Source organism: Myotis lucifugus, unplaced genomic scaffold (genome assembly GCF_000147115.1).
Source record: "Myotis lucifugus unplaced genomic scaffold, Myoluc2.0 scaffold_184, whole genome shotgun sequence".
Lineage (NCBI taxonomy): Eukaryota > Metazoa > Chordata > Mammalia > Chiroptera > Vespertilionidae > Myotis > Myotis lucifugus.
In genome coordinates this window covers 1,338,291-1,349,145 of record NW_005871232.1, presented here as the reverse complement: position 1 = coordinate 1,349,145, position 10,855 = coordinate 1,338,291, and positions in this window count along the sequence as shown.

Below are 10,855 nucleotides of genomic sequence, written 5' to 3'. Positions count from 1 at the left end.
ATGATGAGCAATATCATCACCACTAAAAGAAAACTACTTGGTTAATATTTTAATAGATTTCTCTCTGGTCCATTTCTGTTTATGTCGGTTTATAACTTTAAAATATTCAATAAACGCTATTTAGTAACCTTCATTTTCCCCATTAAAATATATTAGGAATACTGTTGCATTACCTACAACAAATGTCTACAATATATTTATAATGAGTGAATAGTGCTCTGTTGTAAGAATGAACTAGAATTTATCAAACCACTTCATTCACATGGTTGTTCATGTCATTTTCAATTTTTCACTCTGGTCCTTTTGTTCACCACAGATGGCTCCTAGGAATAAATTTCTGAATTTATATTTATTTTTTATACATATTGCCAAATTTTCCATCAGAGAGTTTACATTGAAAAAAAAGGACATTTTTAAAATATATATTTTATTGATTTTTTTACAGAGAGGAAGGGAGAGGGATAGAGAGTTAGAAACATCAATGAGAGAGAAACATCGATCAGCTATCTCCTGCACACCCCCTACTGGGGATGTGCCCGCAACCAAGGTACATGCCCTTGACCGGAATCGAACCTGGGACACTTCAGTCCGCAGGACGACGCTCCATCCACTTGAGCCAACCCAGTTAGGACTGAAAAAAAAAGGACATTTTTAAAGGGAATTAATTGCAAACTTGAGTGAATAAAAAATGAGAGAAATAAGTGGTAACTTTTTTTGGAAAAAAGCGAGAAGAATCTTTTTATTTCATATTTCATGTGATAAGCAAGAGAATATGCCTGCCTTCCCCTTGATTTGCTCATCTGTTGGAGAAAGAAGAGGCATAAAGAGATGGTCTGGAATCAGATTAACTTCTTAAAGGGGGGAAAAAGTAAGGAAATTTTTTTCTGAGGGGTATTTAGATGAATGTATCAACTCTTGTGGTGTCAACCTTTTCAGGCTGCAGAAAGCTGTAGCAAGTGAACATTCCTCATTATGGCCAAGTGTGAAAGGTCTGTTTCAGACTTTGCCTACTTCAGTAAAAGTCTCATGGTACACACTCGGTCAACGATAGATTTGATGGTTTAATCAATAAAGACCACCACATTGTGTAACCTAAGAAAATTTCTGCTTTGGTTGTCTACACAGCTTGTTAGGCAGAAAACTCCAAATAACTCACTTGCTAAGTGTTGTCATGGAAAAACCCATGACAGCCAGAGTGGCTGACTGAGCTTTGGGCTAGGCAGCTTTCACTAAACCTCACCTGCAAATTGGTAACTCCTAACAAGTGTAATCTGTTGCCAGAATCGCCTGCATACCTTACGAGTCTAACTAAATTATGAGGTAGAACATTTCCAGAGAATTCGCTTTATTTTCAGCCTTCTCCACTTCCAGCTTACAAACTGATGATAGCCGTAGTAATCAGCATGATGACAATACAGCAACAACATATTAGGTAGCTCCTGGGTGCCAGGCACGATGCTGTGCACCTCACACATATATTAGATTCACAACAATGTTGCAAGGAAGGTGTTGTTTATTAATAATAATAACAACATATAGGTAAGAAAAGGAAAAATCAGAAAAGTATCCAAGACCCCACAGCTGGTGAGAAGCATAGTTGGGATTTGAGCCCAGGTCTGTCAGATTCCTCTGTTCCCTATTGTCCCTTGTAGGTGGACTTGATGCTAGGTGTCACCTGTGACTTGAAGCTTTGTGGTATTTCCAGACTCCATAACTAAACCGGCACATCCTCATGCTTGCCCCTTTAATTGCCCCAGAATAATTTGTTAAAGAAACAATGACAGCTAGAGTCTTTTATGATCCTGAATAATTCCAGCTTTTATTAGTTAATATTACAGATTTGAAAGAATAGGGGGAAAAGTTTTTCTTCTATGTCTTTAAGGACATTGTTTATAAAGTTTCTGGATTTTTGTTGTTTTGATCTATTTTATTTGGTGTGTGTTAATATGAGTAATAAAAGGCTGCATGTTCCCTGTTGGAAAGATATACCAGGCTTATTGCAGACAATTGAATAAACAGTTCAGGGCAGAAAGCCTTGAGGAGGATCTTCTAGAAATAATCTATACTAATAAAAGGGTAATATGCTAATCAGACCAGACATATTCCAGACGACCTTCTGGACATCCTTCCTGACAAAGCCGGGCCCAGGCGCCTGCGGCCAGCACAGGAGAAGCCACCTGCGGTCCTGGGCACCTGCAGCCGGCCAGAGGAGAGAAGCCTGGGTCCTGGGTGCGGGGCCGAGGCAGAGGGGTTAGGGGCAATCAGTGATCAGGCAGGCAGGCAGGTAGGCGAGCAGTTAGGAGCCAGTAGTCCCTGATTGTGAGAGGGATGTACAACTGCCAGAGATCGGGCCTAAACCGCCAGTCAGACATCCCCCAAGGGGTCCCGGATTGGAGAGGGTGCAGGCTGGGCTGAGGGACCCCCCTCCTCCGTGCACAAATTTTGTGCACTGGGCCTCTAGTATGTCATATGTCAATATTAATGACAGCACTAGGTAGGTACCTGCTGCTATGTTCTGGAAATAAAGAGAATCCCAAAAACAAGAATGCATAGGAAGGGGAATCAAATTCTGAATACAGGACACTTGCCATTTAATTCTTTTAGAGGGGGACAGTGGTTATTGCTAAGATGTCCCTTGAATACTAATGAGGTGATAGAAAGGCCTCCCTCTTGAGTCTACATTTTCTTTCCATTCCACACTGCCCCTGTTTGCCTTAGCCCTCATCATGCTGAAACTGATCTTAAACATTTGGGCAAGTTGTTTCTTTCTTCTAGATCTGTTTTTATTTTTATTACCATTGACAGACCAGTTTATATTAGTTTCAGGTGTACAACATAGTCATTAGACATTTATATAACTTATGAAATGATCACCCAGATAAATATAGTGCCCATCTGACACCATACATAGTTATTAGAATACTAGAGGCCTGATGCATGAAATTCGTGCAAGGGGCTTGGCCCTCGCAGCCCCGGCTTCGTCTGGAAGGTCATCTGGGTGGTCGTTCTGTTGTTTGGTCTAATTAGCATATTAGCTCTTTATTATATAGGATTATTGACTGTATTCCCTATGCTGTACTTTATATCCCCATGACTATTCTGTGACTACCAATTTGTGATTCTCAATCCTTCCCCTTTTTCACCCATCCCCAAACCCCTCCCATCTAACAACCATAAAATTATTCTTTGTACTTACAGTTTGTTTCTCTTTTGTTTGTTCATTTATTTTCTTTTTTAGATTCACATGTAAGTGAAATCATATGTTGTTTGTCTTTCTCTGTCTGACTTATTTCACTCAGCATAATACCCTGTAGGTTCATGCATGTTGTAAATGGCAAGATTTCATTTTTTATGGCTAAATAATATTCCATTGTATACATACCACAGCTTTTTATCTAATCATCAAACAATGGACACTTAGGTTGCTTCCGTATCTTGGCCATTGCAAATAATGCTATAATGAACGTAGGGGTGCATAGGTCTTTTTGAATTAGTATTTTGCCTGTTTTATCTGTAAAATCAGCTTACCTGCCAGGTCTTTGTTAGCCTCAATATGCTATCCTCCGATAAATTTGATCACTTCCCAAAACAGAGTTGAAAAATCATGCACTTCTGCACCCTACTAGCCAGGGAAATTCCAGTCTCGCCACTTTCATGTCTTTGGTGACCCCTCCCATGGTTTAACTCCCCTCTCCCTTCATAAGGATTTTTGGTGCTTTATGCTGCTCTCTGACCCTAAACCCTAAATTGAATCCACCCTAGCCTTACTCTCCCCTTAAGTGCTCCAGGACTAAAGTAAACCCCAGCCATTTCACTAACATGTTCATTGAAATTTTCAAAATCTTAAAGGGTAACAGCATAAGTAGATATTTTCTAATTTTTTTAAGGGACCCAGATGTAATGTCAGAGGAAAGAGAGATTATAGAAACCATCTTGCCTAGTGATTTAAAGACATTTTTTAGAAGCAAAAAAATATTTGCCAAAATAAATTACACAAAGCTACAAAAAGATAAGATAAATCAGTAGTAGATGGCTAGTATGTATGTATCATATAACATCCAAATTTATAACCTTCACCCATTATAAAGTTACTTTAGTTATCCCCAGACTTAGAAATGATTATAAGCCATAGTACTCTGTTTGTATGTCTTGGCTTACACATTAGTGCTCTCTCTATATATTTTTGGCTCTAGGATATGATAAAATCTGCACAGAAAAGCAGTTGAAGTCATAATTGGTTTTGAACCATTTCAGTTCTGTTCAATTATACAGGATAGCAAAGGAAGTTTTACTCTAAGGTTCTAGCATGAGTTAATGGATATAGTCACTGATGTTGTGAAATTTGATGTATAACATTATACATTTGAGATTACATGTGAAACAAAGTTAGTTAAATAGGTAAAATTTCATTTGAAAACAAAATTTAATCCATACATTGGCAGATGCTTTGAAGTCCTTCTGAAGAAACCAGGCTTCCACAAAACACTGTTTGGAAACTATCCATCTAGTTCCAACTGAATTTGATAGATTCCAAAGCCTAGATGGGGAAAGTGACCACCCTACGGTCATACAAGTTGCTACCAAAGGACCCCAGGCCCTCACTCTTACTCCAGTGCTCTTTCAATGTCATTTGCCTACCTTATTAACCAAGTTGTTATTTTTTATTACTGAAGCATCAGGCCTTATGACAAAACAAAAAAAAAATATTTTCATAATTAATGGAAGAAAGATGTTTGGGAACAAAGGAACTGACTTAAGTAGCTCCTAAATTACTTATCTACCTTCCTGGATAAATTTATCCTACCTCTGATTTCTATGAGGCTTATTTATCTGCATAAATTCATTCACAAATCTTCGATCATTTTATGTTCAATATTTATATTTCTTATTCTGCTGGTTTACAACAGGTTGAAAAAATGCTAAGACCCTCCTTTTCCTAATGCCATTTCTCAAATTGCCCTAAGCCTGCAATCACTAGCCCAGACCCCTTGCTCCAGAAACCTTGAACCAGTTGGGCTTCGGAAGGAGTTGAGAGTCAATAATACCCAATCCAGGGCTTTTTGGAGACAGAGGCAACTTTGCTGGCCTAATCTTCCATTTTGGGGTAATGTGCACATGGAAACAAACCCTTCCTTTAGCCACCATCCCATTTCCTGCCATGTTTCACATCACCCAGAGGACAGACTGCATACAAATGTCACTAATTCCCTAGGGTCAGGAGGGGCCTCAGAGACAGACACTCTGATTTCTGCTCCTCCCTTTCTTTTACCAAAACGCACTCCATTAGGAACTATGTCTAACCAGCTCTTTGATTTTTTTGGGGGGGCGGGGAGGCTAATTCTTTCATCACAAATATCTTCCTTCATGATTTGCAAATATTTTATTTTATCAATTCACTTCAAATTTTCTTTCTTTTTTGGCACATCCTTTGGGAAAATATTTTGATGATAACTGTAATGGATCTATGGAAAGCTGAAACACTGGGAATGCCAAGATAGAAAGACTCCAAAATAACCATTTTGTTTTCTAACTATTAAGGGTACTTAAGAAAATTATTTTGCTGCCATGGAAGCAATTATGGAAGTTCAGGCCCTTTACTGCTGTTCTCATGCCTCTGTTATCTCTGGATTGAGAGGCCTGGATGCTAAACTCCTCAATAAACCATAGAACGTTCTACTTATCAGAGTATTTGCAAAATGCCTCCATGAGTAGCATTAGGTGATTCATGGCATTTTCCACTTGGCATCATTCAGACCAAATCCATGTGATCTTATTCTCTAGGCTTTGCTGTATTTGTTGTTAAATGTAGCCCATTTTTATGAAACTTAATAAAACAAAGTGCATGTTTAGGTCCACTTTGAGATGAAAGAAAACTGAGCTAACATAAACCATCATTAGCAATTAGAAATGAGTAACCTGAATGTTTGTCTCTTCAATCCCTAGTTTCTCCTTATGCAATTTTAAAGCCTCATAGAGGTTGTAGTTATTATAAATCATCATCTTACTACATTTTTTATGCTGGTGGATACAGGGAAAACTTTAACCCTAAAATAAAGTTTTATTTCACTATCTGGGACCGAATTCCTCTCTGAGGAAGGAGATGGAGCAATTTGCCTCACAGGGATTCTCTCCCTGCAGGCAGGGTGTCTGAGTGCAGCTCACAGCAGCCCCCAAATCCCGCTCCTCCTTAGAACCATGTGGTTCACCTGATAAAAATACTAAGTCCTGGGCCCCAAACCTGGAGACTCTGCCTCAGATGTTCAGGGTGTGAACTAAAATCAGCATCATCCATCAGATGATTCTCGGTCTGTTTTTCTTAAATAGGAGAGGTAAAGTCAAGGTGGAAAACCTCATCGCTCCCTGGTCTTATTAAAGTCAGTGCTTTGAAAAGAAAAAAACACAATCAGGATATGCATTTGCTGTCCAGAGGATGAATGTGTTCTACAGCTGATGAGAATAAAATATTGCATTTGTGGAGAACAGGGAGCATCTCATAGAAATGCCAATGAGTCGCATTTTTCTCACCTGGAAAACAGACAGCTACTAAATCAATGATGACAAGCTCATATGCGAAACAACTTTTGAAGGATTTATCAACAGTTAACAAAAACTCAATGATTTTAAATACTGACTTAAAAAAAAGTGGTTCATATACCTTTTCTAAGGAGCCTTTGTTTTTCAGACATATATTCATATACTGTGATGATTCTAGGCCAAGATTTCTCAACTTCAGCACTATTGACATTTTGGGTCAGTGAACTCTTTTGGGGGGAGTCTGTAACCATGTATTGTATGTAGGATGTTTAGCAGCATCCCTGGCTTCTGCCACTAGAGTTCAGTAGCACTCCTTAGTGGTGACAACCAAAAATGCCAGAAGTTCCCTGGGAGACTGTCACTCGCATTTGAGAAGCATGCTCGAGGAAAATCATGTAAGCTCTCATGGGCTTCAGGATTTTGTAACATAAGATGCAAGAGGAAAGATAGCATTCATAGCAGTGGAGTCAGAAAAGACTATATAATAAGTGATACTGGCAAAATTAAATAACGCTTAGAAAAAATAACCCAGATTCAATATCTACCCATACCAAAAAATAAATTTTAAATGGCCCAGAGTTCTAAATGGAAAATTTAAGAAAATAAAGGATATATTTTTATAACCTGGGGTAAAGAAATCTATCTAAACAAATCAGAAAGCCCCGAAACCAAATAGAGCCTTAAGTCCATAACATTTTAACACTTCTTTATGATGAATTGAATAGAAAAGATCAATGAAACTAAGAACTCATTTTTAAAAAAATATTTTTTATTTATTTTGGAGAGGAAGGAGAGGGAGAGAGAGATAGAAACATCAATGATGAGAGAGAATCACTGATTGGCTGCCTCCTGCATGTCCCACACTGGGGATTAAGCCCGCAACTCAGGCATGTGCCCTGACCAGAAATCGAACCATGACCTTCTGGTTCATAGGTCAACATTCAACCACTGAGCCACCACAACGGGCTGTTTATTGATTTCAGAGAGAGAGGAAGAGACAGAGAGAGAAAGAGAGAGAGAGAGAGACATTGATGTGAAAGAAAAACATTGATCCGTTGCCTCCCATAGGTGCCCCCACTGGGGATTGAACTCATAACCTAGGTGTGTGCTCTAGGAATCAAGCCACAAACTAACAAGCTATTAAACCTATTGGTGCACAGAACCATACGCCATCCAACTGAGCCAGGACAGAACTCATTTTTTGAAAATATATACAAAATTAATGAAACTTTAGCTAGACTAAGGAAAAAAAGAAAGATGGCTCAAATAAAATCAGAAATTAAATAGGAAACATTACAACTGATACTGTAGAAATATAAGAAACTACTATGGACAATTATATTTCAACAAATTGGATAACCAAATTGAATTCTCTCTAAGTTTCAGGGGTTTTTTCTTTACTTTTATTTTTTAACTCGTGTTACTGTTTGTTTGTTTTTAAATGTTTGTTTTGTTCTGTTTTGTTTGCTTTAACCATTTCCATTTTTATAGTGTTTATACTATAATGGATAAATTTTTAGAAACATCTGAAGTCAATGAAATAGTATGGTATATTCTTGAATTTTCTAGAATTTCCATGACAAGTTTAGGATATGAATATTTATGTTTTAGAAATTAACTCACCTAAAAAAATTATGACTTCTATAATCCCATCAATCTCAATATTGTTCAATTGTTATTTTATTTTCCCTCTTGCCTAAGCATAAACATAGGTACATTCTGTTATCTTGTTTTGTAATCATGTTTAAAATATTTCCCTAAACTTCTAAAATTTTAAGTTTGACTAAACTTATTTTAGATTTTAATAACTTTACTCTAAAATAAAATAACATATTTTTCTTTAAAGAAGAACCATCACATGTTGATCAAAGTAGCTGAGAGAAATTGATGGGATCAAAGTGAGAATCACATTTCTCAATTCTGAGAAATTGGGAGGGTAGATAAACCATAATCCATTTGCCTGAAGCCTGGAGTGTCCTGTGAGAAAACTGTTGAGAGAACTAGGGCATAAGTTTGAGCATCTGGTCATTTCATCGTAGAGTGAATCTGACAAGAGCATTGAGTTGGACTTTCAAAACGAGTTCTTGGTACAGCTCCTACTGGGCTCAAAGCTTCTGTTTATAAAACCTGAAAGAATTGTTTTCATAAAATTCAGTTCAACATTGGGGAAAAGCAGCACTAACTTGAGAGCCCATTTAACTGGCAACTGAAAGAGAAAATAGGAATTCTCTCCCAGTTTCAGGGTTTTTTGTTTTACTTTCTTTTTTCTCTCTTGTGTTACTGGTTGTTTGTTTGTTTGTGTATTTGTTCTGTCCTATTTTGTTGGTTTTAACTGTTGCAATTATTATAGTTTTTACACACAGTGCATTTATAGGTAAGGCTGATTTTCTGTTCATTTTTTTAGAAAGCGTTTTCTCAACATCTCTCCTATTTGACCTATTGTTGTTATGTAATTTTTATATATTATTAATTTTTTATAATACACATTAGGCAAGACCCATTTTGTTAGTTTCAAGATGTTGGAGTATTTTTGATCCTCTTTTTGGAGATGATAACAATAACAACAATAAAACATTTTAAAAGGTCACAGAGATCCTTGATAGAAATCTCTGAAGAGCCCTAGCTGGTTTGGCTCAGTGGATGGAGCATTGGCCTGAAGACCGAAAGGTCCCAAGTTCAATTCCAGTCAAGGGCATGTACCTTGGCTGCAAGCTCCTCCCTGGCCCAGGCCCTGGTCAAGGCATGTGCAGGATGCAGTAAATCAATGTGTTTCTCTCACATCGATATTTCTCTCTGTCTTTCCCTCTTTCTTCCACTCTCTCTAAAAATCAATGGAAAAATATCCTTGGGTGAGGATTATTTAAAAAAAAAAGAAAGAAAGAAAGAAAGAAAGAAAAATTAGCTTTTTCACCCATCTCCCCAATTCCATCTGGCAACTGTACAACTAACTGTTCTTTCTATCTGAGAAAGAAAGAAAGAAAGAAAGAAAGAAAGAAAGAAAGAAAGAAAGAAAGAAAGAAAGAAAGAAAGAAAGAAAGATCTCTGAAGAAAAATTAGCTTTTTCACCCATCTCCCCAATCCCATCTGGCAACTGTCCAACTGTTCTTTCTATCTGAGTCTATTTTGTTCTACTTGCTCATTTATTTTGTTTTTTAGTTTCAATTCTTGATAGATTTGTATTTATTGCCATTTTATTGCTCATATTTTTCATCTTTTTTCTTCTTCTTCTTAAAGAAATTCTTTAACATTTCATGTAATAGTGGTTCAGTGGTATTACATTTCATGTAATACTGTTTTAGGTAACTCCTTTAGCTTTTCTTTTTGTGTCTGGGAAACTCTTCATCTGTCCTTTGATTCTAAATGACACCTTTGGTTGTTGGTTCTTGCTTTTCATCACTTAGAATATTTCTTGCCACTCCCTCTGGCCTGCAAAGTTTCTGTTGAGAAATCAGCTGACAGTCTGATGGGAACTCCCTTGTAGGTAACTGCTTTTCTCTTGCTGCTTTTAAGATTCTCTCTTTGTTTTTAACCTTTGGGACTTTAATTATGATGAGTCCTGGTGTGGGCCTCTTTGGGTTCATCTTGTTTGGGACTCTCTGAACCTCCTGGATTTGTATGTCTATTTCCTTCACCACATTAGGAAAGTTTTCTGTCATTATTTTTTCAAATATGTTTTTGCTTTCTTTCTTCTCCTTTCAGCCAGCACCTCCATGCTGCAAATGTTGAAACACTTGAAATTGTCCCAGAGGCTTCCTATACTATCTTCATTTTTGGGGGGAATCATTTTACTTTTTTCTGTTCTAATGGGTGTTTTTGCTTGCTTATATTCCCAATTGCTGATTTGATTTTCAGCTTCATCTACTATACTGTCGATTCCCTGTAAATTAATTAGTCTTCATTTCAGTTGGTGTATCCCTCAATTCTGACTGGTTCTTTTTTATGGTTTCTGTCCTTTTTCATGCTGTTGAAGTTCCTACTAAGTTCCTTGAAGTTCTCACTAAGTTGCTTAAACATCCTTATAACCATTGTTTTGAATTCTGTATCTGGCAGTTTATTTGCCTTCATTTCATTTAGTTCTTTTTCTAGAGATTTCTCCTGTTCTTTCATTTAGGATCTTTTTCTTTGTCTCTGCATTTTGGCTGCTTCCTTATGTTTGTTTCTGTGTATTAGGTAGAGCTGATACATCTCTCGGATGTGGTAGAGTGGCCTAGGGTAGTAGATGTCCTGTAGGGTCCAGTGGCACAGCCTTTCCATTCACCCAAGCACAGCACTCCATGTTCACCCCTCTTGGACTGTATGCATTGCCCTGTTGTAGTTGAGT